Source organism: Manis javanica, chromosome 17 (genome assembly GCF_040802235.1).
Source record: "Manis javanica isolate MJ-LG chromosome 17, MJ_LKY, whole genome shotgun sequence".
In the NCBI taxonomy this organism is placed as follows: Eukaryota; Metazoa; Chordata; class Mammalia; order Pholidota; family Manidae; genus Manis; species Manis javanica.
Window position 1 is genome coordinate 26,347,490 of NC_133172.1, and position 13,990 is coordinate 26,361,479.

The window sequence follows — 13,990 nt, forward strand, 5'->3', positions numbered from 1 at the left end:
CTGGAGAACGTTGTTATTCACACACACATTGCACTAAATGGCAATCATTCCTTTGCTTTTCCGTCTTCTCACCTTTCTGTGAGTTTCTTGTGAGCACAGATAGAGCTTTCCTGTCTTCCTGTCCTTAGCACTTTGCCCAGCACTGGGCGTAAGAAGGAGCTTAACATAGCTGCTGAACTGAATAGAATACCAGGGATTTGGAATCTGTATCTGTGAGCTAGGCCCAGTAATCAAGAACCCATTTTATGGGAGCCACAGGACTGTTCATTTGCTCCCATGAAACTTGAGTGATAGACTTCCTGATGAGATGTCAGTGGCTAGAAGAAGTGGAGACTGTGTTAGGGCTGGAATTCTGGTATAGAAGCAGACCCTCCAGCGAATTACAGAACTGAGCATCTCTATAAGGAAAATATCAAATTCTTGTCAGAGCATCTGGTGAACTTCTTTGAAGTGACAGTGAAATGTAAAAAGTAGCACATGAATAAAGAATATTCCGATGATAAATCACCGAAATTAACCACACCGTAAGACTTGCCTTCCTGCCACAAAAGAAGGGCAGAATGGGTGGGTGAGCTAGAAAGGCCTGCAGTCGGAGTAGGGGGTGTTTGCCTTGGAAACTGCAGGATTTGAACTTGTCATATCCTAAGTGGATTCTGGCAAAGATCAGAACAGCTGACCCAGAATTAAAAGTCCACTTCTCCCATTTTTAATGTGTTTCCTTCAGGAGAATCAATCCAGCCTGCACCTGTTTTGGGCCTGAGGAGGCAGCAGGAGGGAAACTTACTCAGTCATGCTTTTCTCTGGTGGTTTCTAAAACACAGAGAAGGAATTAGATTAATTTTGGTCAGAATTAAGAAAATGATCTTACAGGGCAAGCAAACTGCTCTGCAAATGCTTTATTTCCATGATGTGATATTTAATTGTCACATTTGTCTCCCCAGCATACAATTTTTTGTCTTTATTAAGTATAGAACTTTCACTTGTTCATTTAAAGAAGTGTTTAATGGCTTCTAGCTTTACTGCTCTTTCACTTTGGGTCTTTTATTAAGTAAAATAAAGGTTACTTGAATACAAGCCCTGTGATTCCGCAACAGTTTATCTGATAACCGAGAGGCTACCATGCTTGGTATACAGAGCATGGGTCTGCTGGGCAGAGGGTGACTCACATCCTGGGCAGGGAAGAGCAGGATGGTGCAAAATTTCATCACACCACTCAGGACAGAGCACAGTTTGAAACTTATGCATTGTTTATTTCTGAATTTTCTATTTACTATTTTTGAATCACTGGTGACCATGGGTAACTGATACCAGGGAAAAGGGAAAATAGTGCATAGTGGGAAATGTGCTTCAGTGAAAGGTGACTGCTGCCCTTACCCTGGGCAGGCCAGTGCCATTTTCTTCTGTGTCTAATGGGCCTGGCTGCTTCCCTGGGGGTTGAGGACCAACCTTCCAGGCATAAACCTGAAGTCTCTGATAGATGCCTGGGTAAGTGAGGGTGGTGTAGCAGAGCACAGTAAAAATTTAATGAGCTTGCTTTTGACAACATTGTCTTAGCAGATTTCTTGAGTGCGCAAGACCAAGTCTATGCAGATTAGCTTCAGGGGTGACTCCTGTCAGCAGAAGCTGTGGCTGCGACTGTCCAAACTCGGAGACGTTTCTTGTGGGGCTGCTGCCAGCCCACAGCTGAGCCTCCGTTTTACAACCCTGCGGTGGCTGCCTCTGGAAGGGAGCAGGTTTTTCTTTTTGAGAGACAAATAATGAGAGAGAGAGAGGAAAAGGCTTTTTGATCTTATTCATTTCCCTTTGGGACTGTTGGATCTTGAATTTTGTTGCCTGCTTCAAATGAAAGAACAGATTGCTTCTCCCTGGACCATCAGAAATAAGATGTAGTAGAAAGGGCTTTTAGAATTTAGTGCTGTCAAATATTTATATTTTTTCAGAAAAGCTAGCAATTTGGATTCTTATGTGAAATATCTCCATATTTAAATGTTGGTTCTTAGCCCCTTCCTCATTCCCTCTCTTTTTTCCTTCCTTCTTTGCCAAACTTGAAAATAGAACTTTTTAGTAGGAGTCAAAGTAGAATTAAAACAAAGCAAAATAAGTCTGTGGGCTGATTCCACAAGTGGGTAATCAGTTCGTGACCTCTGACCTGTACAGTTATGTGGGAACATTGTGGAATGGTATAAGTGGAAAATGAAAAGCTGACTTTTGTGCCATGAAGAGACAAACTCCATTCATTCACAGATGTTTGCTGAGAGTCTACTCCAGCCTATCACTATGCCAGGCCCTGGGATTCAGGAATGAGTGGGAACAGCCCCTGTAGGCAGAGGCCTCTCATTTGGTGGAAGGCCTGGCTTAGTGTAGGTACATATGGTTAAAGTAACAGAGCTTCACTTTAATTTGGCTAAAACAAACAAAGGAATTTACTGGAAGGAGCCCATGAACCTGTAGCTCTCATGGAACCATGGACAGTCAGGACTCATGAGAACCTGGAGTCAGGGTTCGGAAATAGGATACTTTCTTGAACCCTCATGGACTTCTAGTTTCTCTCTCTCTCCTGGACAGACTGGCTTTCTCCATTAGGCAGGCACATGGATGCACATGGGCTCTCTGTAACTCCTGTCATAGCTGTTTTCTGCTGAAGCCATGGACTGGGCTAACTGGACGGAGCTCAGCCCTTGATCCTGGTCAGTATTATTCGAATGTGGCTTTCAGAGACCCAATCCTGTGGGTAGATGGGGATCGATTTTCATAGAAAGGGGACACTGTGGACTGACAGGGGCCTCCTACAGGAGGACAGACATTTCATTCATTCAGCAATTCATATGAGTGTCTCTGCTACAGCAAGTAGTCAATACCATAAACACATCCTTATTTTCCTTCAGGGTACTTCCATTCTCTTGAGGGTAGAGAGAGAAAAACAGAAACAATAAGGAAATTTGACATAGTGGTCAGTGTCACCAAGGAATCATACTGCTATTGTGCAGTGACTGATCGAGGCGGAGCCATGGAGGGGGTCCACTCCTGCACAGGGAGGTGGTCAGGAAGGTTTCTCCAGGAATCTGACATTTAATCTGAGATCTGACAGGTGAGAAGGAGCTGGAGTAACATGGCCGGATTTATGTTTTAGACAGATGACTCTGGCAGGAGGAAAAAAAGGACCTTTCTCTCCACAGTCTCAGGAAACAAAGCTCACTAAATCAACTTGCCTACAAGGAAAGGAGCTTTACAGGGTTGGTAACCTTGTCATCTTCAGTCAGCCCTGGCTTATTTGGCTTATTTGCATCTTCAAGCAGCACAAATCAGCTTGTGCCTGTATAGCACTTTAGAGTTTATAATGTACTCTCACCCTCAGTATTGTATTTATCTCCAAGCACTTCTTTGAGGTGGGTGGTCTGGAACTCATTTCATTACACAGAGCAGAGACTGGGGCTAGCAGAGGATCTGTCATTTACCCCAGCTAGTAGGTGCAGAACCAGGACCTTCTCCCCATGAGACAACTGGACCAAGTGCACTGGGTCACGTTACTAAGTAGCACAGTGCCACACTAGTCCAAAATCATGGTTTTTTCCTGCGAATCTTTGTTCGACAGAATCAGTAGGAATACTTTTCTTTTAATGTACATCAGAGATTAGCAATAGGACCCTAAAACCTAACACTCCCCCTGCCCTACAAAAACTATGTTTGTCTAAACATTAAAAAAAATCTTTTTTTTTAAAGACTTTTTTCTCTCCAGGCTAACAGATTCTGGAAACTCATTCTGTTACTGCATGTGTCACATGGCTGAAGGCATCCGAATGGCCTCCACACCCTCTCTTTTCATGCACATCCTGCTTTGTGGGCAAAATATCACTGATGAAGTTTTTTCTTAACCAGAGCTGTATGTCAGCATTACCAACGGAGCTTCTTGAAAATTCATTTCCCTGGGCCTCTCTTCAGACTGGTGAGTTGCGGTCCTTTAGGCAGTAGGGAGGCTGGCACATGCAGACTTTCCACGCAGGCTGGGCATCCAAGGGACTCCATTCAGACTACAGATTGGCATTTTCATTTGACCAATTTCCACTAGACGGCAGGGAAGTTCCATCTCACATCTGAAAGGAGCCTTGGTCTAACAAAATCTGCAATATTACCACAATTTTCCAATAGATAGAGTCAAAATGTATCTTGAGGAAGGGTGCCTTTCTTCAAGTTTGTACTAGGGTATCTTACAAGTTAGTGGCTAACACAGGCTTGTCTTAGGACAATGGCTAGTGAAAGAACCCAAACCTGTATTTCCATTTTGTATGTGGTTTGAAGGACACAAGTTCCATGGATGTTAATAGGTATGTGAACAAAAGGTACATGGTCAAATGTATTAAGCACTGAAAAGTGTTACAGCAAAGACACTGACCAAATTTGTTAAACCTGGCTTGGCCAGTGTGCCTTATAGAACTATTAGAAAGGTGGTGTCTGCAGCATTTCCGCAGTTACCGGACCATAACCTGTGCCTCTGGGGTGCTAGCACTGCCCAGAATTGTCTTTAGGAAACACTCTGTGAGAATTTGATCCTATTGAACTACTGAGAGGAAGTCACGGTGGAGGTGTGTTGACAGACATTTTGGCTGTAGTACAACTATTGTCTCCTGCTACCCAAATTTCTTGAGTTCCTATATTTAGATAGTGAGAATTTGGATAGCCAGTTCAAAGAGAAAAAGCCAGCACTTTATCTGAAGCTGTTCAGTTTCTGAGATTTGAGAGAGTAAGAGGTGGGAGTTTGTATAGGGCAGCATTTGCCTGGTGCTTTTGGCTCCTGGGTTCTGATGTCAGAGACTGCCCAGTGAAGGACACTGATATTCAGGAGTGAAAGGGAGCAATGCCCCTCTGAGAACCTAGTGTTTCAGATGTTTAAAATAGAAGTCTGGACAGACAGAAAAAGCCAATCGTAGGAGAGTTTCCATCCTTCCCATGGTCAGCAGGATTCATTATATGTAGAAGGGTGGGTGTGTAGAAGAATGAATTATGTAGAAAGACCTGAGAGGAATAACCTGACATTTTGGCAAGTATCCCACAGGTGCCTCCTTCTGGGAAGGGGTTTGAGACACAGTGGAGAGAGAGGAGGGAGAGAGAGAGAGCGAGATGCAGAGAGAGGAGAGAGGTGGGATGGGGAGGCAGAGAGAGAGGAGAAGAGAGAGAGAGGGGATCCCTATAACTTTTTCTTGCCACCTTGGATGAGAAAGGGATTAAGACTGAAGAGATGTTTGGGAACCCTGTTGGTGGGGGGCGGGGGTGGCAGCAGCCACCTCTAGATAGGTAATCAGACTTCAGAGCCAGAGGCAGAATAATTCTTACTCTGAAATGCAGAAAACAGAGAAGTGGGGGCCTGAGTCTTCGGGTGAGGCTTGGAAGTCCAGGGACTAGAGGAGAGTCATTATAAACCCAGCACAACCATGGAGGGGAGATTTCAAGCCCTGGTCCAAATAGAACACCCTTCAACAGGGATGCCTGTGGGCTGTGTGACTACACATTCTGCATCTGGGCAGAGGGGTATTTCCACACAGGAGCATCCATCAGTAAATCCTCTTCCATTAAGCTGACTGTGAGTAAATTGTCTGGCTCTCATTCTGGTTTCTTGTTCACAAAAAGCAGAAACCATATATCACAGATTTGAACAAACAACAGTACAATTTTATCCACAGGACTATTTGGATGTAGAGGGACCCTGAGCATATGTGTGTTGGAAACAACTACTGATCATTTGTGAGGTGATTTTTAGGACAATTAATTGTACAAATTTTGTTAACTGAACCAAACAAACTGGATCTACTTGCGTGACATACAGCAAAGCCAAACACTGATATCAGGCTGTGTGAAAGAAAGTGGCCACTTATTGTAGGGCCTGAGGAAGAAAAAAGGTTGGCTAATGCCCAAGGTCTGGAACTCTCCATTGGCTTATAAGCAAGGCTTTTTAAAGGCAAAATTATGGGAAAGCATTGTGAAGGTGTGTGCTTATTCTTCTGGTTGTCAGTGGTGAAGTGACAGAAGATTATATCAGGAATTTTAGCTATCAGCATTCTGGGTACATCCAGTCTGGGATCTATGAGCTTATTGTCAGGAGGTGACCCATCTGGTTCCTGCAAAGCATCTGAGTGATACATGAGTCAAGAGTTTATCTGTGGCCTGGAGGAGGAACTAAATCCTGAGTCTGTTTAATTTGCTTTACCTTGGTTTGCAAAGTCCAATTTTCTTTCATCTTAAGTACCCAGTTGTGGGTAAAATTTTAATATTTCCAGAGTATCTTACCTGGCTTTAGTACATCTGCATATCAACAGGTGTTCTTGAGGGGTGGATAGAGGTAGTTCATCTCCATATCAATGGATAATTACCTGGGCTACTGAGGCCTTATCTGAACCTGAGAGGTTGGGGGGAGGTCTTGCTTGCTTCTGCTGGAGCAGGAGAGAGACGCTCTGGACCACAGTTTGTAAGCAATAAATGAGTTTTGAACTTTATCTCTCCCTTTGACTGATTTCGGTTTTAGAGGTATTTTGCCCTGGGATTTCCTCTCCCTGGAGTTACATCTGGTGGTAGTCGGCAGGACCTCTGAACCCAAAATCTGTCATAATGGGAGGGCTGCCCCTAGAGATGATGGGGAGATGCCTGAAACCCATCCTGTGGATGGTGGGGAGGTCCCAGTGGATGCAGCAGCACAGGGTACAGGTTCACCTGTTATTGTCCCCCCATCTGTGGGACTTCCAATTTGGGAACGCCTAGTGGAGAACTGGTCTAGGGTAAAGTACCTCCTAGAGGGGTGGGGCCTTCCTCAGAACTGGGGAAGAGTGGACACATCAGAAGCTGCAGAATTAGCCCTCTGTGAGATAGAAGGCTGCTTAGAGGCCCGGAGTGGCCATGTAGTGGCTGGCATAGTAGGGTCTCTTTTCATCAAGATAGTGGAAAATGTTATCCAGGAGAAAGAGAGGATTATCGAGAGGGTTAGTGAGGAGAGAGAGGCACTTAGGCAGGAGAGAGATGCACTTCAGCATAACTTGGAGGAGCTGGGCAATAACTTATGGGATGCCATTAAGGAAGAGAGACAGTTATTGAAAAGACAGGTCACGCTCCTGGAAGATTCCTTAGCAGTGGCAAGGAGGGAGTGGCAGAAAAATATCAAATAAGTTTGGAGAAAGAGGATAGCCCTATCAACATTGGCAGGAGGGAAAAGCATGTCCATACACTGCTGTGGGAGAGTAAATTCAGTCACTTTGGAGGGGAATTTGGTAGTATTTTATCCATTAAAATAATGCAAGTCCTATGACCTGGCAATTTCACTTGTAGACATCCATTCTAGAAAAACACTCACTGGTGCCTTGGGTAGGAAGTATGAACAAGGCATTGTTTATAATAGTGAAAAATTTGAAACAAGTTAAATGTTAATTATTGTGGAATTACTAAATATCTTATATTAGATAAAGAATTGCATAAAATTACTGTGAAATGTTATGCCCAAGTTAATAAAAGTAAGTCATTTATGTGTATTGCTGTGGAAAGACTTTTAAGCTACAGTGCTGAAAAAAAAGTTGTACAACAGGAATGTACATGTACAACAAAAAAATGAAAGTATAACATGAAATGACATATCAAACAAAACAAAGAAGAAATGAAATAACATATTTGTGTAAATGTATAGAAAAAGTATGGATAGTATATACAGCACATTGATAACAGTAGTTATTTCTGAAATGGAGAGAAGGGTGGGTGCCGAAAGGGTACCTTAACTGAATGTTTACTATTTTTTAAAAGTGAAGGTTTTAAGGATGTAAATGGCCATGAATTACAGTTTCCTTGAAAAACAAGTGAACTCCCACTCAGTTAAGCTGTTCTTTTATTCTGTGAAGCTTGTAAGGACTATGTCATTACCTCTTGAGAAATGAAATCCTCATGTGAACTCAGTGGAGCCTATCTCACTTTTCCCCTTCCCTGATCCTTCCTACATTTAATTTGGTTCTAGGGCCTGTTAGGGTGCAGGCTTCCGAGGCTTCCCCAAAGAACAAAATACACAGGCATAGAGATGTAAATTCAAGCAAAGTCTTTATTCAGCCAACTAGTTGGGGTCCAAGTCAGCCCGATGCAGTGGGTCTCAACAAGGACCCCGAGCACTCAGAGCCAAGGGTTTATATAGCAATTTCAAAGCACTTAACTCATAGCAATTTTCTATAACTATACATTATTCTTGCAAGACATATATCCTGGGGTTAAGCAAGGGCAGGGTAAGACTACTCCTCAATGGTTAGGGAGGTTCTGCACGATAAGCTTGGTATGTAAGATTTACTGACCAAGGTTAGCTGACCAAGGGTCACAGCTGCCCACCACCCGGTGCTCATGATTAACTTGTTTTTCAAGGCCTTACCCAGTTCCAGTTTTTCTTTCTAAGTCACATACTCAGAAAATGGCTTCTAGGCCTTTAAGATGGCTATGCTTATGCTAACCTATTTCTATTCTTACATTCCCCTCTTCTTCTTGTATCTATTTCAATCATGAAATTAGGGGTCATCTGTTTGGTTAACACTCTGATAGTTCTGTCTCAACACTATGATTTGCACGGTGCTAATGCGTTCTTTGATAAAGGTAACACATGGAGTGACTCCGGTTTGGCGGGCCTACTACTTGTTAGAATAAGCTGGGGTGGTGCTGATTACTTCTGTCTTGTTGTAGAGGGAGGTGTAAGTTTTAGGAACTCTCTCAATGCAGGTTCTTTGCCTACTTGCAGAGGATAAAGTGAGTCTCGGTCTTTGTCTTCTACAGATAGGGACTCTAGCTGCTGCTAGGGAAAAGGGGCGATGACCGCTCTGGCTGCTTCGTGCTGAGAAGGGGGTGCAGTAAAGGGTGCAGCTAGGTCTCTATTACTGGTCAGTTGAGAGGGCTTCAGAAGGCTGGCGCTTCTATTACTATTTGCAGTTTTGTGGCTTCTAGGCAAGATAAAACAAATTGTGTTATTAGGTTATGTAGCAACATCTGGAGTTGGATTTTCTATTCTGGAGGCTGCAGTTATTGAAACAATACTTTTCTCTAAAATCACCCTCATTTTTATTAGAAATAACCAGGTTAAGAAAATAATTAACAGCTGGCTTGATCATTTGCACAAGTGCAGCAAGAAGAGCAATTGATTACACAGGCTCTTTTAAATATGCTTTGCTGGAACTTTTTATAAGGAATTTCAGATTGAACTTTTAAAGGCCTCTTGAGGCCAGACAGCCAAGCTAGACTTGCCATCAGGCTTTGCCTGCAGTACCTGTAGATTTGGATGAATTCTTCTCTTCTCGAGGTCTCTGAACCTGCCAGGAAGTGACCTTCTTTACTCACCTGGTAAGGCTGCTGGGAACTCTGTAAGCAAGGTACTAGGCCAGTTCTTCCAAAGGGCTTTGTTGGCTTTATAAAGTCAATCTTAGTTCCTTAAAGTTGTTCACATCTGAGTCCATGCACATGTCTCTCAGGTATGACATTCCAGTCAAAGCCCTGGCAGTATAACCAGTGTTCTTAAGTAGTCTTCTCACAAGGAAAGCAGATTCTTATTGAACTCATGCAAATAAACATACTGCCATGGAATACAAAAACAGTCACTGAAAGTTTTTAAACTCTGGAGGGATCAGGTAGAGAGAAGGAAGTTTCAATTCTGCTCATAAAGATAGTCATTTACTAAACTGTTGTCAGTTTAAGAGAACAAGGTTAAAACACTTTATCAGCAACATTTGAAACAAAAAGACACAAAATCATTTTCTTTAGTTTATGTAATCTTATGTAACTAATACCTGTTCTGCTGAAATCTAGTTCTTTACCAGTTTAGGGATAATACTATAAATGACAAAAGACTTACAAATGACAATGGTTAAAGATCTGATGAGAGCTTACTGTAAGACAGTTGACATAAGGAAATTCTGTTATTTCTGTAATACAAAACATTTAGTAACAAAGTTTAGCATCATTCTCTTTGACAGTGCTTTCCTGGTAAATAAATAAATATATATCAGATAAATAAGCCAAATTAGTCAAATACTTTCTCTAATGAGAAAAAAATTCTTCTGACATGTTCCAGGGGCCCTCTGGAAAATATCAGAGTTAACTAGAGGTAAAAGCACTTTTTTTTTGAACTTAGCATAAGTGTCCAAGACTAGATACAAAAAAAGCAGAGAAAGTGCTTAAGTCTACAGGTCTTCTCTGAAAGCTTCAAGAATGTTTTACTCTTTAATAGTAGATATAAGCTGCTATGCAAATTCTATTAAAAGCTCTAAGATCATTTGCATTAAAAAATATGAAGAGTCCTCTGAAGGACTACTACTAGTAAGATGGCAAACTTCCGGCTTCTCTTCGGGGTCCTTGGTTTCCGCCGGCGCCACCTGAAGCCCAATCACCTCTCGCTCCCCTCCCAATCCCAGCACCTAGCCAACAGCCACCAGCTCCGTAGAAGTGACACCTCAATCAATTCATGCCCCTTCCTATATAACCTAGCACTTTTCCCTAATAAAGCGGAACTCTCCGGTTAATTGCTGCTATGTGTCGCTCCTTTCCTTTCATCCCCCAATTTTTTTTTTTTTTTTAAAACATACAGCATATAAATTAAACAAGAAGACCTGGTGGTTGTCAAAAAAAATCTATTACAACCTTTCTCAAAAGTGGTCACACGTTTGTCCATTTAAACTTTTACAGTGAAACTTGTTTTTCTGGGAGAAACATAATCTTGTCTAGATTCTAGTTTAATTTTTAAGAATAAATTTTGGTTTGTTAACTAAGTGCATTTAATCAGCTGAAAAAAGCTTTGTTACCATTCTGCTTAGGTGGATAAATTAAGAAAACAAATAATCAGTAACAACTTTAATCATTTGTTGGTTAGAGATTTTTCCACTTATAAAAATATATGGAATAATTCAATTTCTCAGGCCATGCAATCGTTTTCAATAACAAAATATTTCAAAGGCAAATAAAGCTTATACAGTTGTTAACAAACTTTAGCTTTTCGTCTTTTTAATATTACGATTTCATTTTTTTTTTTTTTTTTAATATTCTGGCAACTCACTGAGACTTTAAGCATGAGAAACTGCTTTGATCTTTCAACATTAAGAGCAGACTAACAGTTAAAGAAAACTGTTTAACTAGAAACAAGATTCTAATTTTGCTGTGCACTTGATGTCAAGACTCACTTGCTTTAATTTCACTAGGCACGACTATATCTGTAAGAATATAGTAATTTATTCTTCATTTGCCCTATGGTCCCAAGCACATAAGCCGGTGAGAATTAGCCTGGGCTTGCCTGCGGCTTGACTGGGTTTATCTCACTTAATCTCTAAACATCCTGACCCTCCCCCCCAAAGCAACATGCTGAGCGGGTCTTCTACAACAAAAGGCACCACGCTGTTTTCTCTCTTTAAACAAATAGCTGTACTTTAGAACAAAGTTACTTTCTTTATCACAAAACACATTCTTTAGCATGCAGAAGACTTTTCATTCTTTATACTTTTTCTTATTAAAACATACATTTTTTAGCATAGAGAAATGTTTTATTACTTTAAATAGTTTTAATTAAAACTTAAAACCATTAGAAACTTTAATTTCCAGTGAACACCGAGAAGCAGGCCATTGTAAACTGTTAAACTAACATTCTTTAGATTGACAAATTTATGAACACATTTTATAATTTCTGTAACCATGAGCTTTACAGCACAATCTCTCATAGAGTATATCTTCTTAACTTAGCAAAACTTTAAGGTTTTAGGTTTCTACAAAGATTCTCAGGCAGTAGGTAGGTATACACACTGTAACACACAATTAAAAAGAGGTTCACTTGCTTCAGTCATTTAGTTCACTCATTCGTAACAACTATTCTAGTTTACTTACAAGACCTTTACTGAATATTAGACAAAGCCAAGCCTTTAAGCATTTTATTTTTAAAAGATTTAGCAGATAACATGACTTAAATGACCTCAGGTAAATTTAGGCAGCTGATAACTACAAGGACATGCCCGCCTCAGGCAAACTCAAATTAGCATTAATGCTTAACACTTTTTATCAGGTTTTCTGGAAGTTTTAGAATACCCAATTTTCACAAGCGCTTGTCTTTAAATCAATTTCATTAATACCATCCGGAGGTAGAAAGATATATTCATTTACAAACTTAGGGGGTCGTCTGAGTCTGTCTCATGGTGAGAAAGAAGGAAAAAGAATATGAGGGAGACAAAGGCGAAGGATGAAGATGCCACTTCAAACAAAATGACTGTTGTATGTGCTTGTGAACGAGTGCCTGTCGTTGCACAGTTTTTCTTCCACGGGGGACGCGAATTTATCTGGGATTCGCGGCTGTGACCCCCTTATCCTGTCACGGGAGTCTTCTAGCGGCGGGCGCCCTAATGGCTCTTAATTGCCCGACCCGTGCCCGCGGGGAATGATGTAGTGGCAGAAAGGAGGAACGGAGAGAGCAGGAGAACCTTAGAACAAGGAAACTTAAAATGAGAAGCGCAAAAAAATATAAACTGAAACCAAAACACAGTAAAACAGTCAATGATAACACCAAGCACACACACACCACATCTGATCGCACTCGTTCGGACCGGTCCTTCTCTCACTCTGGTGCGCACCACACTCACCACTTTCAGGGTCTTCAAAAACTCTCGTAATTCTCCTGAAGGGCGTCCACTCGGACTGCCGCAGGGTGACGAGCTCGATCTTTTCCTCCTCGGGCGCCAGTTTTCTGCCGATCGGATTTGCCTTCCTAAGGCCGAGTCACTCGGACCCTAGGGCCAGGATTGGTTACCTGGGCTTCACCCAGGGTCGCTAACCTGGGGGCCGGGACTACCAGCCCGGACTTCCTCACTCGGGACCACTAACCCGAGACCATACACGGGATGGCGACTCCCGCTTTATAATGGATTTATGCAGACACGAGGGGGCGACCCTCGAATTACACTGCCCCGTCCGGACAATTAGACCTTGCCTCCAGCTGTCCTTTGTTCTCAGGGAAGCTGCTCGTATCCCGGACGAGCCCCCAAATGTTAGGGTGCAGGCTTCCGAGGCTTCCCCAAAGAACAAAATACACAGGCATAGAGATGTAAATTCAAGCAAAGTCTTTATTCAGCCAACTAGTTGGGGTCCAAGTCAGCCCGATGCAGTGGGTCTCAACAAGGACCCCGAGCACTCAGAGCCAAGGGTTTATATAGCAATTTCAAAGCACTTAACTCATAGCAATTTTCTATAACTATACATTATTCTTGCAAGACATATATCCTGGGGTTAAGCAAGGGCAGGGTAAGACTACTCCTCAATGGTTAGGGAGGTTCTGCACGATAAGCTTGGTATGTAAGATTTACTGACCAAGGTTAGCTGACCAAGGGTCACAGCTGCCCACCACCCGGTGCTCATGATTAACTTGTTTTTCAAGGCCTTACCCAGTTCCAGTTTTTCTTTCTAAGTCACATACTCAGAAAATGGCTTCTAGGCCTTTAAGATGGCTATGCTTATGCTAACCTATTTCTATTCTTACAGGGCCATCAAATCATACTTAAGAGGATCCGGAACAATCTTGTAATTGTCTTGATTTTAGCAAAAAGTCAAGTGTGATTCAGCAGGAGATGGTACTTGACTTTTCCAGAGCGCTATTCACAGGGTTCTTGTTGCACACCTTGTGTTCTGAGAAGGATGGGTAGGAAGCCATGACACATCATGCACCTCAGGCCAAGTTGTGCCATGAGGGAGTTGAGATACTCTTTGCAGTCTGGTGGACTTCTGGAAACCAAAGTTGGGCTCATGACAGGGTCACCAGGAGAGGATCTTGCTAATTCTTGTCTTTCCCCTGGGCGATCAACTTTTCTTCCCTCCACCTTAAAATGCTCTCCCAGTTCTTTCTGCTTAGCTACTCAACTTCTGAGTCTCTGTTCAGTGTACTCTTTCATTGGTTTGAAAAATATTTAAGTTTCTTGAGAGAAGAGAATCTTGTCTGTTTTGGTCACTGAAGTATTTTAAACACTGATGGTGC

The 13,990-nt window shown here is 42.1% G+C and overlaps 1 long non-coding RNA gene across 1 annotated transcript; it reads right to left on the bottom strand.

Moving 5' to 3' along the window:
- Positions 1 to 8,217: 8,217 nt before the first annotated feature.
- Positions 8,218 to 13,492, bottom strand: LOC140847030 (uncharacterized). The gene is made up of 2 exons (XR_012126623.1): positions 12,606 to 13,492; positions 8,218 to 8,939 (listed from the first exon to the last, which is right to left on the bottom strand). It is a non-coding gene; the product is annotated as an uncharacterized lncRNA (long non-coding RNA).
- Between the last annotated feature and the right edge of the window lie 498 nt (positions 13,493 to 13,990).